The sequence below is a fragment of the Cervus elaphus genome, chromosome 6, assembly GCF_910594005.1.
Source record: "Cervus elaphus chromosome 6, mCerEla1.1, whole genome shotgun sequence".
Taxonomy (NCBI): domain Eukaryota; kingdom Metazoa; phylum Chordata; class Mammalia; order Artiodactyla; family Cervidae; genus Cervus; species Cervus elaphus.
In genome coordinates, this window is record NC_057820.1 from 1,792,668 (window position 1) to 1,812,829 (window position 20,162).

The 20,162-nt window shown below is 49.0% G+C and overlaps 1 long non-coding RNA gene and 1 pseudogene across 1 annotated transcript; one reads left to right on the forward strand and one right to left on the reverse strand.

Moving 5' to 3' along the window:
* Positions 1–5,945: 5,945 nt before the first annotated feature.
* On the reverse strand, positions 5,946–19,895 carry LOC122696267. Its single transcript, XR_006341721.1, has 3 exons — positions 19,822–19,895; positions 19,233–19,459; positions 5,946–6,971 (listed from the first exon to the last, which is right to left on the reverse strand). It is a non-coding gene; the product is annotated as an uncharacterized LOC122696267 (long non-coding RNA).
* LOC122696266 lies at positions 15,776–16,631 on the forward strand (annotated as a pseudogene).
* Positions 19,896–20,162: the final 267 nt, after the last annotated feature.

Genomic DNA, 20,162 nt, shown 5'->3' on the forward strand with positions numbered 1-20,162 from the left:
CCAGAGACGACCCCGAGTTTTAGCCCCGAGCGTGGGTCCAGACCCCCGGGCTGCAGGCCGGCTGCCACGCCGAGCCTTCCAGGAACTGAGCCCGGCGAGGTACCCAGCCCACTAGCGAGACTCCAGTGCCCGCACCCCCTCTCCGAGGTGCAAGAACTGCTCTTAGGGCAGAAGGCAGGAGGGAGCCGGCCCTTTCCCGCGCTGTTTCTCCGTCCCCTCCATCTGCCGGCTCCCAGGCCGACTCCGAGGGGTTTCCCATGGCTCCACGGCTGTTTTATTTTTCAGAGTCCGAGTGCCCTCCACAGTGATGCCCAAGCGCACCTGTGGTCTTGCGAAGGTTCCCCGGCACACCCTCCTCTGCCGGCCCTGCCCTACACCGCCCTCGTCCCCGGGTCCCCTGAGAGCAGCGAGGCGTTTCTCCCCCCTCTACGTAATCCGTAGCCGAGCTTGGGTTGAGCCCAGGGAAGACACTCACAGGCTGGTAGAATCAGAATTATAAGTGTAGCCAGCTCACACCTCCTCTGCTGCAGAGGGAAGGTCAAGGCCGGCTGCCCCCAACCCCACAGGTTGTGCTGTGGGGACTGGGGTGGAGTGCAGGATACCCGTGCCCGGGCACGTGGTTAGGGCTCGGAGACACATTCTTGTCGGTGGCACGCCTAATAGACTATGAAGCTGAAAAAAAGTGTTAGTCGCTCAGTCGTGTGCAACTCTTTACGACCCCATGGACTGTAGCCCACCAGACTCCTCTGTCCATGGGATTCTCCAGGCAAGAATACTAGAGTGGGTTGCCATTTCCTTCTCCAAGGGATCTTCCCGATGCAGGGGAAGATCGAACCCCAGTCTCCCGCGTTGCAGGCAGATGCTTTACCGTCTGGGCCACTGTAGCACAGTGTAAACACCACTTTTATATGTGCTGGGAAACCAGAACATTCATGTTACTCGTTTTATTGTGACATTTGCTTTATCGAGGTGGTTTACAGTCACACCCAGGCTATCTCCAAGGTCTACTTAACACTACTTGATGTTAAGTGTTACATGTGTGTGAGCTTCCCCTTCTGTCTTCCTGACTCCATTTTAGAAGGTTTCATTTTATTTATTTTCACCACTTCCCCCTCTGATCAACATCTTTCTCTGACAGCATGGCTGATCAAGAGTTAGAGTTGTTGTTTGTCTTTTTACCAACACTCAGTAGCCTTTTGTCCCTTGATACCAGGAAGGACCTTTCCTGGGTGTTGTGTCCCATGTCAGAGGGAAAGTGCACAGATTACAATGTAAACCTATTGTGGTTACATTTTAGTGACAAGGATGGGTGGGAAAGAGATCTCTCAAGTATTTCTCATCTAAAATCTGTTTATTAGAGTAGTGAGTTCAGCAAGGGCACACTCAGAACTGCAGGAATTAAACAAGCACTTTGGGAAGACTGCATGGGGAAGAAGCATGAAGTAATTAAATAGCATCGTTACCTCAAAAGACTGCAGCTATATGTCTTATCAAATAATACAGCCTGTAGGTTACAAATTCAAAGACTATGAATTTGGATGAAAATCCTGAGTCAGTTTATAATCTGGATGAAACAGAGAGACTTCTGTGAATTCTGAACCTTCTAAGAGGCCTGATCTAGACATCTTGTGAAAGTTGTCTCATCAGATATCATCAGCTGCAGTTCCGGGAAATCTACCTTCAGGTCACCCGATACTGTACAGGTCCAGTCAGAACTGACGCTTTCTTTTATCCCAGAGTCTATTCCTCGGAGCTTCGTGGCACAAAGGTGGGTTAGCAGCACCTGATATCGGCTTTACCAGTGAACCCAAAAAGCATCCTTCTGGAGGTGTCTTTTCCAATAGAAGAAGCTTCCAGGTTGCAGTATGTTATGTTTAAGGCCTTCACCTCCTGAGACTGCAAAAACTGCTTTACTAGAGCCTGGTTATTTTTAGTAGAAGCAATTGGGCCTTTGAAATATTGAAGCGTGTCCCATCTGCCAAGTCTCCAGTGAGCCATTAGGCAATTCAAGAGGGGAGCAGCCAGAGCAGGTGTCCCTGGGTTGCATTTTGGGAGGTGAGACAGAGGAGGTAGGCACTCATTTTGTCAGTGTGATGAGGATTCTGGAGGGCTTCTACTGCATGGGTATGTAGAAGGTTAGAAAGGATCCCATGATTATGTGTAGGGTGGCTTAGATCAGAAAGGCAGTGGCAAGAATGACTCTGAGGCAAGGGGGTGTCCCTGAGCCACAGAGTCCAGCTGTCAGCTGTAATACCTGATGGGCCGGCGACAGTCCCCACATTTTGGGGTGAGGATCCCACAGACATTCCCTTCTCTCCCACATACAAAAAGGACAAACAAAGCTGGTAATTAGGATGTTCAGGGGAAGGTGATCTCAATGCGATTTCCTTTAAGGCATCAACAGCTGTGTCATCTTGATCCCTTAATTAGGTTTGCTTTGTCTTAATAAAGCATACAAGGGCAAAGCCATTGGAGAGAAATTTGGAACCCCATTTCAGTAGGAGCCAACTTGCCCAAGAAAACCTTGTAACTGGCACTTAGTTTTAGGTTTCGGGGAGTTAAGAATGCCAGGAAGCCTCTCCAGATCTAAATGTCATCCTTTTTCTGAGATCAGGTGTCCTAAAAATCCATCCTGGGTTCAAGCAAACTGCAGTTTTTTTTGGAGACTTTGAATTCAGTTCAGTTGCTCAGTCGCTCTTTGCAACCCCATGGACTGCAGCACACCAGGCTTCCCTGTCCATCACCAACTCCCAGAGTTTGCTCAAACTCATGTCCATCGAGTCAGTGATGCCATCCAACCATCTCATCCTCTGTCGTCCCCTTCTCCTGCCCTCAGTTTTCCCACCATCAGGGTCTTTTCCAATGGGTCAGTTCTTCGCATCAGGTGGCCAAAGTATTGGAGCTTCAGCTTTAGCATCAGTCCTTCCAATGAATATTCAGGACTGATTTCCTTTAGGATTGATTGGTTTGATCTCCTTGATCAAAGGAGGGAATTCTGTCCAAGGGACTCTCAAGAGTCTTCTCCAACACCACAGTTCGAAAGCATCAATACTTCGCGCTCAGCTTTCTTTATGGTCCAACTCTCACATCCATACATGACTTTTGGAAAAACCATAGCTTTGATAGACAGACCTCTGTCAGCAACATAATGTCTCTGCTTTTCAATATGCTATCTAAGTTGGTCATAGCTTTTACTTTATAACCCTTTAAAGCCAAAAGTTTTAGCAGGTGGAAGCCATCTTCCTACAAGGAGTTTTGAGAAGGTGAACATAGAAGAAATTGTATGTTGTAACAAAGTAAAACCTGCAGAAAACTTTATTATCATTCAAAGCAGGTTTTCAAGACTTATGAAAAGTAAGAAGGGCTTTCTGTGAAACCCTGGGGCATTACTCTCCACGTTTATTGTCATCCTTTCCACCTGAAAGCAAAAAGATACTGGCTGACCTTGTCAACTGAAATGCTGAAAAATCACTGCATAGATCAATTGGAGCGAAAAATTTGCTTCCAGTGGGAATGGATGTCTTTAGTCTGGGGGGGATGGGAACAAGAGGGTATTGAGGGCAAACAATGTTGTTATTGATTGGAGTTCATGAACAAACCTTCATCCTTGCCCTGTGTTTTTTCTTAAAACAGAAATATTACAGGGACTAGAACATGGGTCATGAGACCTTGAGCCTTGGAATCTTCTATTATGGGCTTTATACCTGGAAGGACTTCTTTTCTTACAGGTAATGATTAATTCTGGTTTGGCAGGAATCTATTCAAATCTTAATGAGAGGTGCACTGTGGATTTTGCCAATATCAGTTGGAGATTTTGCCCATGAGGAGGTTGGTAGCTGATTCAATAGGGATCAATGATCAGGGTTTCCAGAATTAGCTCCAGATAAAAGATGTCAAAGCGTCATTTAATTCACCTGGTTGGCTGTTTGGATGGTTATTGTCAATTTCTAGAATTGTTTTCCCCTTTCGGGGGAAAGAAATTCCAGCATGATACTTTTCCAAGTCTCAGTCAAGGGACTTCCTTGGAGGTCCAGTGGTTGAGACTCTGCCTTCCAACACAAGGGATGCAGGTTCGATCCCTGATCAGGGAAGTAAGATCCCATGTTTCACAGCTGAGACCCAGCACAGCCAAAAAAAAAAAAAGCCTCGGCCAAATAAATTAATAGGGGCAGAGGAGCTGAGGAGAGAGGGGTGTGTCCTTCTCAAAGGGCCTGAGAGAAAGGGAAAAGGGCAGACGCAGGAACCTACTGATGCCTAGAGGACACCCCACATTGGGCCCTTTAGTACTTTTGGGCAGGGACTGTTTTTCAGCAGGGGCCTGGGCACCTGGAGAGTAGCCCTGGTGTCAGTCGGCGCACAGAGGCATTGCTCCCTGATCAGGAGAATGGCTTTCCTGAGCTGGTTTCCAGGGAGGGTGAGAGGAGCCCCTAGAGCTGCTCAAGGCCCTCATCCCTAGGAGGACTTTGGAAAGACTGGTGAAAGAGCTGAAGATGCCTGAAATGCTAGCTTATAACAGTCTTTTTTCAGTGTCCTGGTTCTTTGCAATTACAGCAGAAACTTAAATTTTGGGTTTTTTTAGCAGCCTTCATTTGCTGGCATTGAAGACTAAGAATTACAGCACTGTTTCGTTTCGGTGACTCATCTAGGGTTCGAAGGGCTTCCCGGGTGGCGCTGGTGATAAAGAACCCGCCTGCCAATGCAGGAGAAGTAAGAGATGTGGGTTCCATCCGTGGGTAGGGAAGATCCCCTGGAGGAGGAAGTGGCAACCCACTCCTGTATTCTTGCCTGGAGAATCCCATAGACAGAGAAGCCTGGTGGATTATAGTCCTTGGGGCTGCAAATAGCCGGACACAACTGAAGCGACTTCACACACACACACACACACACACACACACACACACACACACACACACACAGGTTTGAGAGAGCTGATTTGCCAAATTAACTAAATATGGAGTGGGCTTAGTTTCACATTCCACCCTGGTCTTTTTTCCTTTTCTTCCTTACTGCACCCTGCAGCTTATGGGATCTTCATTTCTCACCAGGGATCGAACCCATGCCCCAGCAGTGGAAGGGCAGAGTCCTAACTACTGGGCCACCAGGAAATTCCCTATCCTGGTCTGTTTTACTACAATATCCCAGTTCATGGAGTTAGTTAAAGGCGACCTTACTGGACTTGACATCTGAAGGAGGACCAGAATTTTCTTTAAAAGTAATCTGAAGTTGATTATAATAGTCATGGATAGGTTCATCAGGTTTTTGTGTTCAAGCTTGAGTTTTGTTCTGACTTAGGAATAGTTACTGTGATTGCTGGTGGAATCTCCCAGCGAAGGTTCCAGCCTTGTGTCAGAAGTTACGGGTTTGCTCTTTTAAATCCCCTCTAGGGTGCTTCCGTTGGGCTAATTTCATCTGATGTTTGAGATTCACCAAAATCATGTAGACTACCTGATACAGATCTGAGAAACTGGGTTGATAGGTTTGAATACACATGTTAAAATCTTCCTCAAGGGCTTCCCTGGTGGCTGAGTGGTAAAGAATCTCCCTGCCGATGCAGGAGACATGGGTTTGATCTGTGGTCCAGGAAGATCCCACATGCCTCGGAGCAGCTGAGTCCATGCACCGCCACTCTGGGGCTTCCCTGGGGGCTCAGACAGGAAAGAATCTGCCTGCAGTGCAGGAAACCCAGGTTTGATCCCTGGGTCAGGAAGATCTCCTGGAGAAGGAAATGGCAACCCACTCCAGTATTCTTGCCTGGAGAATTCCATGGACAGAGGAGCCTGGTGGGCTGCAGTCCATGGGGTCGCAAAGAGTCGGACACGACTGAGCGACTAATACTTTCCACAACTATGAAGCCTGTGCTCTAGAGCCTGGGAGCCGCCACTACTGAAGCCCGCTCCCCTGGAGCCAGTGCTCCCCAACAAGAGAAGTCGTCACAACGAGAAGCCCATGGACCACACCTAGAAAAGCACCTCTGACAGCGGCAAGGAAGACCAGCACAGCCTAAAATAAATAACTAAATATTTTTTAAAAATCTTCAGCACCGGAGGATGGAGTGGGTGAGACGTGTGGAGAGAGTGACATGGAAATTTACAATACCATATGTAAAATAGAGAGCCGATGGGAATTTGCCGTAAGCCTCAGGGAGCTCAAACAGGGGTTCTGTGACTGTCTGGAAGGGTGGGGCGGGGAGCGCGACGGGAGGGGGTTCAGGAGGGAGGGGACATGGGTGGACCCATGGCTGAGTCTTGTTGATGTTTGACAGAAAACAGCAAAATTCTGTAAAGCAATTATCCTTCAATTAAAAAATAAAGTGGCAAAAAAAAAAAAAAATCTTCAGCAAACCCAAGGGTCCTCAGTCACTCTGTTGTTGAGTCGCTCAGTCGTGTCTGATTCTTCTTTGCGATTCCATGGTCTGCAGCACGTCAGGCTACCCTGTCCTTCGGTATCTCCTGGAGTTTGCTCAGATTCATGTCCACTGAGTGAGTCAGTGATGCTATCTACCATCTTATCCTCTGCCGCCCTATACTTTTGCCTTCAATCTTTCTCAGTTACTTTCAGAAATTCTTAACTATGACTTGCAACTCAGCTTTAGGCCAGAGAACGTATGTAATCTGGTGTCTAAGGCAGATCCTGACAGGTTCTGAGGAGGAAGGTACGCCGGCGTGGAGTCTGAGGCAGAGGAACGTGAAAAGCCATCTTGTCTTTCTTTGATTCACAGGTAGTTTAACTGTGGTATTTTATAGAAAGTCCATTGTAAATTCTTGAGCATGCTTGGAAACCTCAAAATACCAGTCAAGTTAGGCATCCAATTCTGTGTAGACTCTTTCCGAGCCATGGCAATCTGACACAGTTTTAAGACAGTTAAGTTTGGGGAGCTGGAAAGTTCTTCACAACAGCACTGATGTGTAACCGAGCAGGACCCTACCCGGCCTTCCAGGGATACACCCGTTCTCGTGTCCTCCACCCGCCTCCTGTTTGTAGAAAAAAGAACTTTAGTCTCCTAGGCCTTCCCCCACCCCCATCCCAAAGAATAGATTTAATCACAGAAGTGGGAAAATGTAGGGAGAAAGGAAAACGGTCAAGCAAAACAAAATAGTGATAGTTTAGCCATTAAAGTCAAAGACCTTTAGTTCCTTCTCAAACACTATACATAACGTCCTGAGCGGTGTCCTCTGGGTGGTTTTGCAGATACTGAAACCCTCCAGCCGGTGGAGGAAGTAACCTGCATGCTGCCCACAAATGCAGAGCCCAGAGTGGCCGGAACCAGAAGGGGGATGACGTTGACCCTCGATGACCTCACCATCAACCAATCAGAACCATGTCCACCAGCTGATCACACACCCCACAACCTACCTCCCTCAGTCTTCAAAAATCTTCTCCTGAACTTATTACTGACTGAAGAATTTCACTACTTTTAAAATAGCACTAAGGCTCGTACCTCCACGTCAATCATCTTACCTGGGGCGAAGGATTTCCTGTGTGATGAGATGGTGCGCTCATTAGTTTTGTACTGATCAATGGGCTTAGGAATAGTTACCGTGATTGCTGGTGGAATCTCCCAGCAAAGGTTCCAGCCTCTTGTCAGATATTAGGGGTTTGCTCTTTTAAATCCACTCTAGGCTGTTCCTTTGGGCTAATTTTACCTGATGTTTGAGCTTCACCAAAAAGCATGTAGACTACCTGATACAGATCTGAGAAACCAGGTTGATAGGTTTGAATAAGCATGTTAAAATCTTCCTCAAGGGCTTCCCTGGTGGCTGAGTGGTAAAGAATCCCCCTGCCGATGCAGGAGACACCAGTTCAATCCCTGGTCTAGGAAGATCCTACATGCCTCGGAGCAACTAAGCCCACGCACCACAACTCTGGGGTTTCCCTGGTGGCTCAGACACGGAAAAAAGTGAAAGTGAAGTCACTCGTTCATGTCCTACTCTTTGGGATCCCATGGACTGTAGCCTACCAAGCTCCTCCGTCCATGGGGTTTTCTAGACAAGAGTACTGGAGTGAGTTGCCATTTCCTCTACAGACAGTGAAGAATCTGCCTGCAATGCAGGAGACCCAGGTTCACCCCTGGGTTCGGACGAACCCCTGGAGAAGGAAATGGCAACCCACTCCAGTATCTTGCCTGGAGAATTCCAGGGACAGAGGAGCCAGGCAGGCTACAGAACATGGGGTCGAAAAGAGTTGGACGTAACAGCGAATAAGCACGCGCATGCACGGCTGGGTTTTGCAGCCTCTCCTATCGTCTTCCTCCTACTGGTGGTAAAGTACTGTCACTTCCCTCAGGATGAATCGCTTCGCTTGGGATCCGAGTGCATGACCAGTGGTTTGCACTCCAGAGCTCCTCGGTGGATGGCGCACCGACTCGAGGGACATGAGTTTGAGCAAGCTTCGGGAGTCGGTGATGGACAGGGAGGCCTGGCATGCTGGAAGAGAGTCAGACAAGACTGACTGAGCAACTCAACAGCAGCTCACTCCAGTTCAGCTGCTCAGTCATGTCCGACTCTTTGTGACCCCGTGGACCACAGCACGCCAGGCGGCCCTGTCCATCGCCAGCTCCCGGAGCTTGCTCAAACTCAGGTCCATCGAGTCAGTGATGCCATCCGACCATCTCACCACCCTTCTCCTGCCGTCAATCTTTCCCAGCATCAGGGTTTTTCCAGTGAGTCAGCTCTTCACATCAGGTGGCCAAAGGATTGGAGTTTCAGCTTCAGCATCAGTCCCTCCAATGAATATTCAGGACTGATTTCCCTTAGGATTGACTGATTTGATCTCCTTGCAGTCCAAGGGACTCTCAAGAGTCTTCTCCAACATCACAGTTCAAAAGCATCAACTCTTCAGTGCTCAGCTTTCTTTATGGGCCAACTCTCACATCCATACATGATCAATGAAAAAAAACCATAGCTTTGATTAGATGGACCTTTGTCTGCAAAGTAATGTCTCTGCTTTTTACTATGCTGTTTAGGTTTCTCATAGCTCTTCTTCCAAGGAGCAAGCGTCTTTTAATTTTACGGCTGCGGTCACCATCTGTGGTGATTTTAGAACCCAAGAAACTGAAGTCTGTCACTATTTCCATTGTTTCCCCATCTGTTTTCCATGCAGTGATGGGACCAGACGCTATGATCTTCGTTTTCTGAATGCTGAGTTTTAAGCCAGCTTTTTCACTCTCCTCTTTCACTTTCATCAAGAGGCTCTTTAGTTCTTCTTTGCTTTCTGCCATAAGGGTGGTGTCATCTGCATACCTGAGGTTATTGATATTTCTTCTGGCAATCTTGATTCCAGCTTGTGCTTCATTCAGCTCGGCATTTCACATGATGTACTCTGCATTTAAGTTAAATAAGCAGGGTGACAATATACAGCCTTGACGTACTCCTTTCCCAATTTGGAACCAGTCTGTTGTTCCATGTCTGGCTCTAACTGTTGCTTCTTGACCTGCATACAGATTTCTCAGGAGGCAGGTAAGGCGGACTGGTATTCCTGTCTCTAAGAATTTTCCAGTTTGTTGTGATCTACACAGTCAAAGGCTTTGGTGTAGTCAATAAAGCAGAAGTAGATGTCTTTCTGGAATTCTCTTGCTTTTTCTATGATCCAACAGATGTTGGCAATTTGATCTCTGGTTCCTCTGCCTTTTCTAAATCCAGCTTGAACATCTGGAAGTTCTCAGTTCATGTACTATTGAAGCCTTGCTTGGAAAATTTTGAGCATTACTTTGCTAGCATGTGAGATGAGTGCAATTGTGTGGTAGCTTGAACATTCTTTAGCGTTGCCTTTCTTTGGGATTGATTGAAAACTGACCTTTTCCAGTCCTGTGGCCGCAGATGAGTTTTCCAAATTTGCTGGCATATTGAGCGCAGCACTTTCACAGCATCATCTTTCAGGATTTGAAGTAGCTCAGATGGAATTCCATCACCTCCACTAGCTTTGTTCATAGTGATGCTTCCTAAGGCCCACTTGACTTCGGACTCCAGGATGTCTGGCTCTAGGTGAGTGATCACACCATCATGGTTGTCTGGGTCGTGAAGATCTTTTTTGTATAGTTAATTCTTCTGTGTATTCTTGCCACCTCTTCTTAATATCTTCTGCTTCTGTTAGCTCCATACCATTTCTGTCCTTTATTGTGCTCACCTTGGCATGAAATGTTCCCTTGGTATCTCTAATGTTCTTGAAGAGATCTCTAGTCTTTCCCATTCTATTGTTTTCCTCTATTTCTTTGCATTGATCACTGAGGAAGGCTTTCTTACCTCTCTTTGTTATTCTTTGGAACTACGCATTCAGATGGATATATCTGTCCTTTTCTCCCTTTTACTTCTTTTCTTTTTCACAGCTATTAGGAAGGCCTCCTCAGACAACCATTTTGCCTTTTTGCATTTCATTTCTTTTTCTTGGGGATGATCTTGATCATTGCCTCCTGTACAATGTCAGAAACCTCTGTCCATGATTCTTCAGGAACTCTGTCTATGAGGTCTAATTCCTTTAATTTATTTGTCACTTCCACTGTATAATTGTAAGGGATTTGATTTGGGTCATACCCAAATGGTCTAGTGATTTTCCCTCCTTTCTTCAATTTAAATCTGAATTGGGCAATAAGGAGTTCATGATGTGAGCCACAGTCAGCTCCTGGTCTTGTTTTTGCTGACTATATAGAGCTTCTCCATCTTTGGCTGCAGAGAATATAATCAATCTGATTTCGGTATTGACCGTCTGGTGATGTCCCTGTGTAGAGTCATCTCACGTGTTGTTGGAGGAAGGTGTTTGCTCTGACCAGTGCGAAAGCTCTGTTAGCCGCTCATTAGCATATGAAATTGCCCAGCCTATAAAAACAGAACCTTGCCTCATTTCACGGCCTCTCTCGCCCTCCGCGATGGCCCACACTCTGTGTGGTGTGCTTCTCCGTGACTCTGAATAAATCCACTTCTTACCCATCACTTTGTCTCTCACTGAATTCTTTCTGCAATGAGGAGTCAAGAACCTGAGCTTCACTGGATCCTGACACCGGGCTCCGTGGTTGTGGCTGGGTTTGCGGCCCAATCTGAGGTACACGGTTTCGCTCTTGGCTCCCACTCTCCCGCCCTCAACTCCAGAGCAGGGGGTCTGAGGAGGCCACCTTCTCCTTGTCCGGTGGGTGGTTCCCAGGTAAGCAGGGGAAAGGAGGACGCGGAGATCGCCCCAAGGCTGTGTCTGAGCAGCTGGGTGCCCCCTGAGAGGCAGGCAAGAGAGGTGATGCCGGCTGTGGAAGGGCCCAGGTCCCCGACGCCACGGTGGGAGAGGCACGGTTAGTGCTGGTAGCTGGAGGCGGCCCCTCCGCCCACACGCCCTCTCTGACGTCGCCCCTCTCCCCGTCAGCAGGGAGAGCCGGACCCCCGGGAGCAGCAGACCCTCACGGTGGGGACAGGCCCTGGGAGGGCCCTCGGGCCGCCCGACCTCTGGACGCACCGCCGCCACGCCCGGGGCCCGCCGATGGCCCACCTGGAGGAACAGCCTCTGACCAGGGGCCCGCAATCATTTCTTGATTTGAGTGATCAAAATGCAAATTCTGTGGGATTCCTATTCAGTTCCTGGGGCACGGCCGCCCCAGGGCAGAGCTCAGAGGCATCTTACAGCAAGGCAGGGGTCCGGGCACAGCGGAGGAGACCCTGGGCACCCGGCCTGCTTCCCCAGGGCGGCTGGGGCGGCGGTGGCAGGCCAGGCGCGGGCAGGGGCCCTCCCGTGAGTGTCCACAGGGGGGCGGTGTGGGCTAGCACTTCCAGGGCCCCAGGCGGCCGACCGGAGCCTGGGGCAGAACCCAGAGAGCTGGGAACAGCCCTCCCCACATCCGGGCCGCTCCCCACTCCCGGCTGCTCCTGGGCACAGGGAATCCACCCCTGCTGGCCCCCAACCCCTCCTTACATCGCTGGCTACCTAGTTCATCTCCAAGGTCATCTCAGGCAGGGACGTCACCCTGCTTCCCCTTCCTGGGCACAGGTGTGAGGTGAAGTCGCTCAGTCGTGTCCGTCTCTTTGCGACCCCATGGACTGTAGCCCACCAGACTCCTCCATCCATGGAATTTTCTAGGCAAGAGTACTGGAATGGGTTGCCATTTCCTTCTCCTGGGGTAGAATTCCACTTCCGTCCTGTCATTCTAAAGTGACGTCCAATCCAGAATCTGCCCCGGCCCTGAGGAGGTATCCGCACACCTCAGGCTTCCTCCCTGGGGTGGGCTCACAGAGGGTCTCTGGACTGGGGGACCTCAGGCAGAGAGCAGGTGTCCATTTACAGGACGCTGAGACCCCAGCTGTGTCCCAACCACCCACCCTCAGAGCCCAGAACACTGGAAACCGGGGCTCCCCTCCAGGCAGGATGTCAGCGGGGTTTCTTGAGGGAATCTGATCATCTAACAGATCCTGCCAGATCACGGGATGCTAAACCTCGCAGTCCAGGAGCCCCACCCTCCTGCCTGAGCACCCGGCCCGTTCAACCAGACCCAACGTCTGAGGGACCCTTGGAACGTGAAGATCAGGACAAACAAATAGGAAAAGGGGAACTGGGGGGAAACAGAGACCGCTGGGAGGAGACAGCTTAGAAAAACGGAAACTGTTCACCTCAGACTGGGAATTGAACCCACGTGGCGGGGACTTGAACCTGGATGAAACCCACAGAACCTGGTTTCAGGACCTAATGAAGCTCAGGTTCTTGATGTCTCATCACAGAAAGAATTCAGTGAGAGACAAAGTGATAGGTAAGAAGTGGATTTATTCAGATTCAGAGACCAGCACGTCCTACAGACAGAGTGTGGGCCATCGCAGAGGGCGAGTGAGGCCGTGAAATGTGGCCTGGTTAGCTTTTATCAGTTCAGTTCAGTCGCTCAGTTGTGTCCAACTCTTTGAGACCCGAAGACCGCAGCATGCCAGGCCTCCCTGTCCTTCACCAATTCCCAGCGCTTGCTCAAACTCACGCGCATCGAGTCAGTGATGCCATCCAACCATCTCATCCTCTGTTGTCCCCTTCTCCTGCCCTCAATCTTTCCCAGCATCAGGGTCTTTTCCAGTGAGTCAGTTCTTCACATCAGGTGACCAAAGTATTGGAGTTTCAGCTTCAGCATCAGTCCTTCCAATGAACATTCAGGACTGATCTCCTTTAGGATGGACTGGTTGGATCTCCTTGCAGTCCAAGGGACTCTCAAGAGTCTTCTCCAACACCACAGTTCGAAAGCATCGATTCTTCGGTGCTCAGCTTTCTTTATGGTGCAACTCTCACATCCATACATGACTACTGGAAAAACCATAGCTTTGACCATACCTACCTTTGTCAGCAAAGTAATACGTCTGCTTTCTAATATGCTGTCTAGGTTGGTCATAGATCTTCTTCCAAAGAACAAGCATCTTTTAATTTCATGGGTGAAGTCACCATCTGCAGTGATTTTGAAGCCCAAGAAAGTAAAGTCTGTCACTGTTTCCACTGTTTCCCCATCTATTTGCCATGAAATGATGGGGCTGGATGCCATGACCTTAGTTTTTTGAATGTTGAGCTTTAAGCCAATTTTTCACTCTCCTCTTTCACTTTCATCAAGAGGCCCTTTAGTTCTTTGCTTTCTGCCATAACGGTGGTGTCATCTGCGTATCTGAGGTTACTGATATTTCTCCCAGCAATCTTGATTCCAGCTTGTGCTTCATCCATCTGGGCATTCAAATGATGTACTCTGCATATAAGTTAAATAAGCAGGGTGACAGTATACAGCCTTGACGTACTCCTTTCCCAGTTTGGAACCAGTCTGTTGTTCCAAGTCCGGTTCTAACTGTTGCTTCTTGACCTGTATACAGATTTCCCAGGAGGTGGTCTGGTATCCCCATATCTTTAAGAATTTTCCAGTTTTTGTGACCCACACAGTCAAAGGCTTTGGCATAGTTTTTAGTTTTTATAGACTGGGTAATTTTATATGCTAATGAGTGGGGGGATTATTTCAGTTATTTGGGGGAAGGAGTGGAGATTTCCAGGAATCGGGCCACCACCCACTCCGCGGTCTTAGGACAGTGCCTTGGAATTGTCGTGGTGCCTCTCTGTGCATCATTTAGCTTGCTGATCCAGGTTCAAGGTCTAATCAAAGTTGACTCCTCTGCCATCTGGGACCCATTTGATTATAATCAGTTTATGTTGTGTCCTTGCGTTATGTCATTCTTTCAAAAGTTGTGCCCCACCCCTTCCCCTCCTGTTAAAAACCTTCATTAATATCCTCAGGACAGAAAGAGAAAATTATGTATTCATGAAACAAAAACCAGGTGCTTTGAAGAAGGCATGTTACAGAATATAAAGAGCTCTTGGGAATTAAAAAGATGATCATAGAAATTGAAAATTCAGTAGAAGAGTTGGAAGATAAGGTTGAGGAAATCTTGGAGAAAGCAGAGCAAAGAGTTGGGGAGAAAAAGTTAAAAATGAGAAAAAAACAAGAGAAGAAAGTACCATATTAGAGAATTTGTCTAGCAGACCTGAGGCTTCCCTGGTAGCTCAGCTGGTAAAGAATCTGCCTCCAATACAGGACACCTGGGTTCAATCCTTGGGTTGGGAAGATCCCCTGAAGGAGGCCATGGCACCCCCTCCAGTATTCTTGCCTGGAGAACCCCATGGACGGAGGAGCCTGGGGGGCTGCAGTCTTTGGGGTCACAAAGCATCGGACCTGACTGAGCAACTAAGCACAGCACAGCACAGCTAGGAGACCTGACATCTACTTAAAAGAGATTCGAGAAAGAGAACTGGAAGGAAGAAAATAATCAAAGAAACAGTGGAAAAGAGTTCACAGGAATTTGGGGATTCCCTGGCAGTCCAGTGGTTAAGATTCCATGTTTTCATTGATGAGGGCCTGGATTCAATCACTGGTTGGGAAACTAAGATCCCACAAGTTGTGAGGTCAAAAGAAAGATTAAAAAAAAGAATTTTCACAGAAATTAAACCTGAGTCTCCAGATTGGAAAAAGCTACTGAATGCCCAGATCCAAACACGAAAATAGACGCATAGTAGAGGCACAGCTAAGCAGAATTTCAGAACCCGGGACACAAAGAGGAAAGACTTCCCTGGCAGTCCAGGGGCTAAGACTCCATGCTCCCAATTCAGAGGGCTGGGTTTCCACCCCCAGTCAGGGAACTAGATCCCACACACCACAACTAAAGACCCCTCAAGCCACAATGAAGGCAGAATATCTTGTATGCTGCCACTAAGACCTGGCGCAGTCAAATAAAACAAAAAAGCACCATACAAGGGTCCAGAGAGAAACAACGGGTGACATACAAGTGACCAGGGTCAGAATGACTTCAGACTTCTCGCAGCTGGAAAATGGTGGATAAAACCTTGCAATGTGCTGTGCTCAGATGCAGACTCTTTGCAACCCTACTCTCCCAGCAAGAATACTGGGGTGGGTTGCCATGCCATCCTCCAGGGGATCTTCTCGACCCAGGAATCGAACCTGCATCTCTTATGTCTCCTGCATTGGCAGGCAGTTTCTTTACCACCTGGAAAGCTCAAACCCCACAATGCTGAAGTTCAATGCTCTCTCAGCTAGAATTCTGAATGTGAAGCTCGCTCAGTCATGTCCGACTCTTTGTGACTGTATAGTCCATGGAATTCTCCAGGCCAGAATACTGGAGTGGGTAGCCGTTCCCTTCTCCAGGGGATCTTCCCAACTCAGGACTGAACCCAGATCTCCCACATGGCGGGCAGATTCCTTACCAGCTGAGCCACAAGAGAATCCCAAGAATACCGGAGTAAGTAGCTTATCCCTTCTCCAGAGGATCTTCCCGACCCAGGGATAGAACGGGGCCTCCTGCATTGCAGGAGGATTCTTTACCAGCTGAGCCACCAGGGAAGCCCTGACAATCGGCTCCAAGGCTTTGGAAACTGGACTGGTGGATTCTGCACAGCTAAAATTCTAAACCCAGCTAAATTATCCATCCAGGGTGAGGCGAGCTTTTCCAGTTGCGGCGCCGCATGGTGAGGAGCCCTTGCCGATGCCTGTGGTCATGCCGCCCAGTGGCCCTCTGCAGTCAGAGCCAGTCTTCTCTGGACACAAGAAGACAGCCGTAGCCACACTGTACTACAAACAAGGTAACAGCCTTGGCAAGGTGATTGGGCCTGGAGATGCCTGAACCACGGATGCTGCAATACGAGCTAGTCTGGAGCCTGGAGCCTCTTCTGTTTCTGGGAATCTGCCGGTGTGGACATCCGTGTCTGAGTGAAGGGTGGTAGCCACGTAGCCCACATTTAGGCAATCTACCAGTCCATCTCCAAAGCCTTGGTAGCCTATTATCAGAAATATGTGGATGAGGCTTCCGAAAAGGAGATCAACAAATCCTCAATCAGTATAACCCAACCCTGCTGGTAACTGATCCCCATTGCTCCGAATCCAAAAAGTCTGGGGGTCCTGGTGCTTGTGCTCGCTACCAGAAATCCCACTGATAAGACATCATGAGGATCAGGGTTCCCTTTTAGAATACAAAATGTTGTGGGATTTACGGTTTCAAGGGGAAAAAAAAAAGAGTGAGGGGATAAGAGAGATACTTTCAGAATGATAGGGCCTCAAACAATTCACATTCCTGTACCCTTTCTGGGGGCTTCCCAGGTGACTCAGCGGTGAAGAATCTGCCTGCCAACACAGGAGACACAGGAGACACGGGTTCGATCCTTAAGTCGGGAAGATCCCCTGGAGAAGGAAATGACAACCCACTCCAGTATTCTTCTCTGGGAAATCCATGGACAGAGGAGTCTGGTGGGCTATAGCCCATGGGATCGCAAAAGAATCGGACATGGCTTAGAGACTAACTAACTCTTTCTGAGGAAGTTACTTGATGAGCCTCACCAAACAGGGGGAGGAAAGCAAGAAAGAGGAAGGCGTGGGAAGCAGGAAACAGGGGATCCTGTGGCTGAAAACAGCAGAGGGGGACTTCGGGGCGCTGGTGAGGCCGTCCCAGGGGTCGGCTGAGCCCCAGCCGAGAAAGCAGAGTCTGTTTCAAGGTAATTGATATTCTGTCACTCTATCTACCTGATACACCGGATGTCTTGGGGGAGACGTGGACATGCGGTTGAATTGGGAGTTGAATTAGAATTGAGAATTAAGCAAAAACAAAAAACAGACGACATTAACTCCAGGGGAAAGGAGAAGTTGAGCAAGAAAGGAAAAGTTATCTTGATACTAAGAGCACTGTTTATGCAGTATCATCATGATGTCAACCATGGCCCTCGATCTGAACAAGGTCGAGGTCAGGAAGTCCTAATGTAAGTGCTGGGCTGGGGATACAGAGGTGAAACCCAAAGAGTGAGTTAAAAGTTGTGACGGAAAAAAAAAAAAAGTTGTGATGGAAAACGAGGGGAGACAGACTGCTGTGTTTTGTAAGCAGGTTTGTCAAGCTATCTATCTCTTTAAATTACATGCATATAAGTATAACTCTGATAATGAATAGAAGTGAAATTTAAAACACACACCCTAGGGAATTCTCTGGTGATCCAGAGGTTAGTGTTCCATGCTTCCATTGCACAGGGGGCCCAGGTTCCATCTCCTGGTGGGGAATGAAATCCTATAAGCCAGGTGGCCCCAAACAGCAAGAACAGCGACCCCACCATAAAGAGTTACATGCTGGTTTTATCTTGTGGTAAATCAGCAGGATGTGAACCTGTGCTCAGTGTGGACTCATTTTTGTGTACCCCTGGAAAGAGTGAATACAAATTCTCTTTTTTTGTTGTTTAGACACTAAGTCATGTTCAACTCTTTTGTGATCCCACAGACTGTAGCCCACAAGGCTCCTCTGTCCTTGGAATTTCCCAGGCAAGAATACTGGAGAGGGTTGCCATTTCCTCCTCCAGGTGATCTTCCTGACCCAAGGATCGAATCTGTGTCTCCTGCATTGGCAGACAGATTCTTTACCACTGAGCCACCAGAGACTCAAATACATGAATGCGTAGGAGAAAAATGCTGCTTTTACTTGCCGTTGGACATTGAGGTGCCATGAAAGACTTTTATCTTAAAAAAGCAAAAAATGCTATCTTTCCCCATTTGTATTTATTTAATTACTAGTGAAGTTGTTGTTCAGTCGCTCAGTCGTGTCCGACTCTTTGCGACCCCATGGACTGCAACACACCAGGCTTCCCTGTCCTTCACCATCTCCCGGAGCTTGCTCAAACTCATGCCCATTGAGTAGGTTATGCCATCAACCATCTCATCCTCTGTCGTCCCCTTCTCCTCCTGCCTTCAGTCTTGCCCAGCATCAGGGTCTTTTCTAAGGAGTCAGTTCTTCCCATCAAGTGGTCAAAATATTAGAGCTTCAGCTTCAGCATCAATCCTTCCAATGAATATTCAGGATTGATTTCCTTTAGGATTGACTGGTTGGATCTCTCCTTGCAGTCCAAGGGACTCTCTTCTCCAACACCTCCAGTGAAGCAGAACATGTTTAAACATGTTCTTATTGGTCACATCTAGTTCTTTTTTAATGAATTGCTACTTGTGCCTGTTTTTTTTTTTTGTACCCGTTTTCAACTAAAGGTAGAAACTTGTAAATAACATAAAAATATATACTTTTTATATTTACCCCTTGTTAATGCATGCATTTTGTACCTATTCCTTCCCAGTTTGTAGTTTTCCTTTCAATTTTGTTTATGATGTTCTTGACATTCACCTTCTGGGGTATGTCACCATATCTACTGGTTTTTGCCTTTATATACTCAAAAGCTGATTATTTTTACCTTTGGTACTGTACCTAGAAATCCTGTACCATCTCCATAGTATATAACCATCTACATTTTCATTTTGATATGTTTTTGGGGCTTTTTTCCTTCGCATTTCAAGCCTTTGGTCTCACTGAAACGTATGTTGGCATAAGACGTGCAGTAGGGTCTCTTTGTCCCTCTAATGATTAGCGAGGCATTCCAGCACTGTTTACAGATGAGTTGAGTTAAGCAGGCACAACTCTGCCCTTAATTTTTTGAAACAGGAAACAGAAAAAAAAGGCAAACCGTGTGTTTCTGAGTGATTCCATGGGAGCTGCACACAGGCTCTGCCGCCAGACTGATTGGCAAGAGCCCCCCCCCCGCCCCACGACAAAGTCCCAGGAAAGGCCAAGGACGTGCCCCTCAAACTGGGCCCCGTGCAGCCCCGCCTCACTCCCTTCAGGGCCTTCTTCATAGGCGGATCCCAGCTTCCCGGTGAGGCAGAAACCTCCCGGACCCCCTAGTGCTGTACCTCCTTCCCCAAGCCCAGGCCAGCCTGGCTAGGCAATACTCACACAAGCTCCCTGTGGGTGGACCCTGTTCATCCCACGGTCAGCAGTCGGAGGTGGGGTGCTGCGGGCAGGGCTCAGAAGCAGGCAGGCTGGACGGAGCTATCCTCAGCTACGGCGGTGGTGCTGGTCTGGGTTCTGAGCCTGCATGGGGGCTCCCACTCAGCCCGGGGTGTGGTGGGGGACGAGCAGAGGAGGGCATCGCGGTGTCAGCGTGCATTTCACAAAATGGGCTGATGGGCCAGACAGAGGCACATTTAATACGGAAGTGACCCAGGGGCAGCAGCTGGGGGACTTCAAGTGGCCTAATGTAGCTTGGGGGACCCGCAGGAGTGGCAGTGAAGGCCCGGATCCAGTCCTGAGGCTGGACCAGTGGAAGTGGGAAGGGGGTGGTTCCCTGGGGCACTGGGCTGGGCAGGGGGCTGCAGGTCTGGGGACATGGCCCCCAGAACCCCGAGAGGCCCAGCCAGGTGCAGGTTCTGGGGGCCTGGCAGGCAAATCCCTCTGTGGCTCCTGCCCAGGCAGCCTGGTCTCTCCTGGAGGGCAGGCCTGGGAGGGCCCAGTCCTCTCTGGGGCTTCCCCTCCCTCCTCCCACCTCTGGTCCAAGGGGCTTCATGTCCACGGACGCCCCCTCACCGCCTCTCATCTCAGCCCCTCAGCCCAGCGGCCAGTGCTGGCCCCCACCCTGGGCTGGGGAGGTCACTGGGGCCCCCGGGGGTGGGGTGGGGATGACGTGAGCCCTCTGCATCCTGAGGGCCGCAGCTTCCCCTTCCCAAGCCTCTTGCGGGCTTCCCCTTCCCGACCCCAGAGCCTTCCTGGAGGTCACGTGGCCCGGGGGTGGGGGTGGGGATGGGGGGTGGGGGATAGGGGTGGGGACCGGGCAAGGGCTGCCAGTAACGGAGGCTTTGGGAGGGAGGGGGGTGAAGAAGCCCTCTG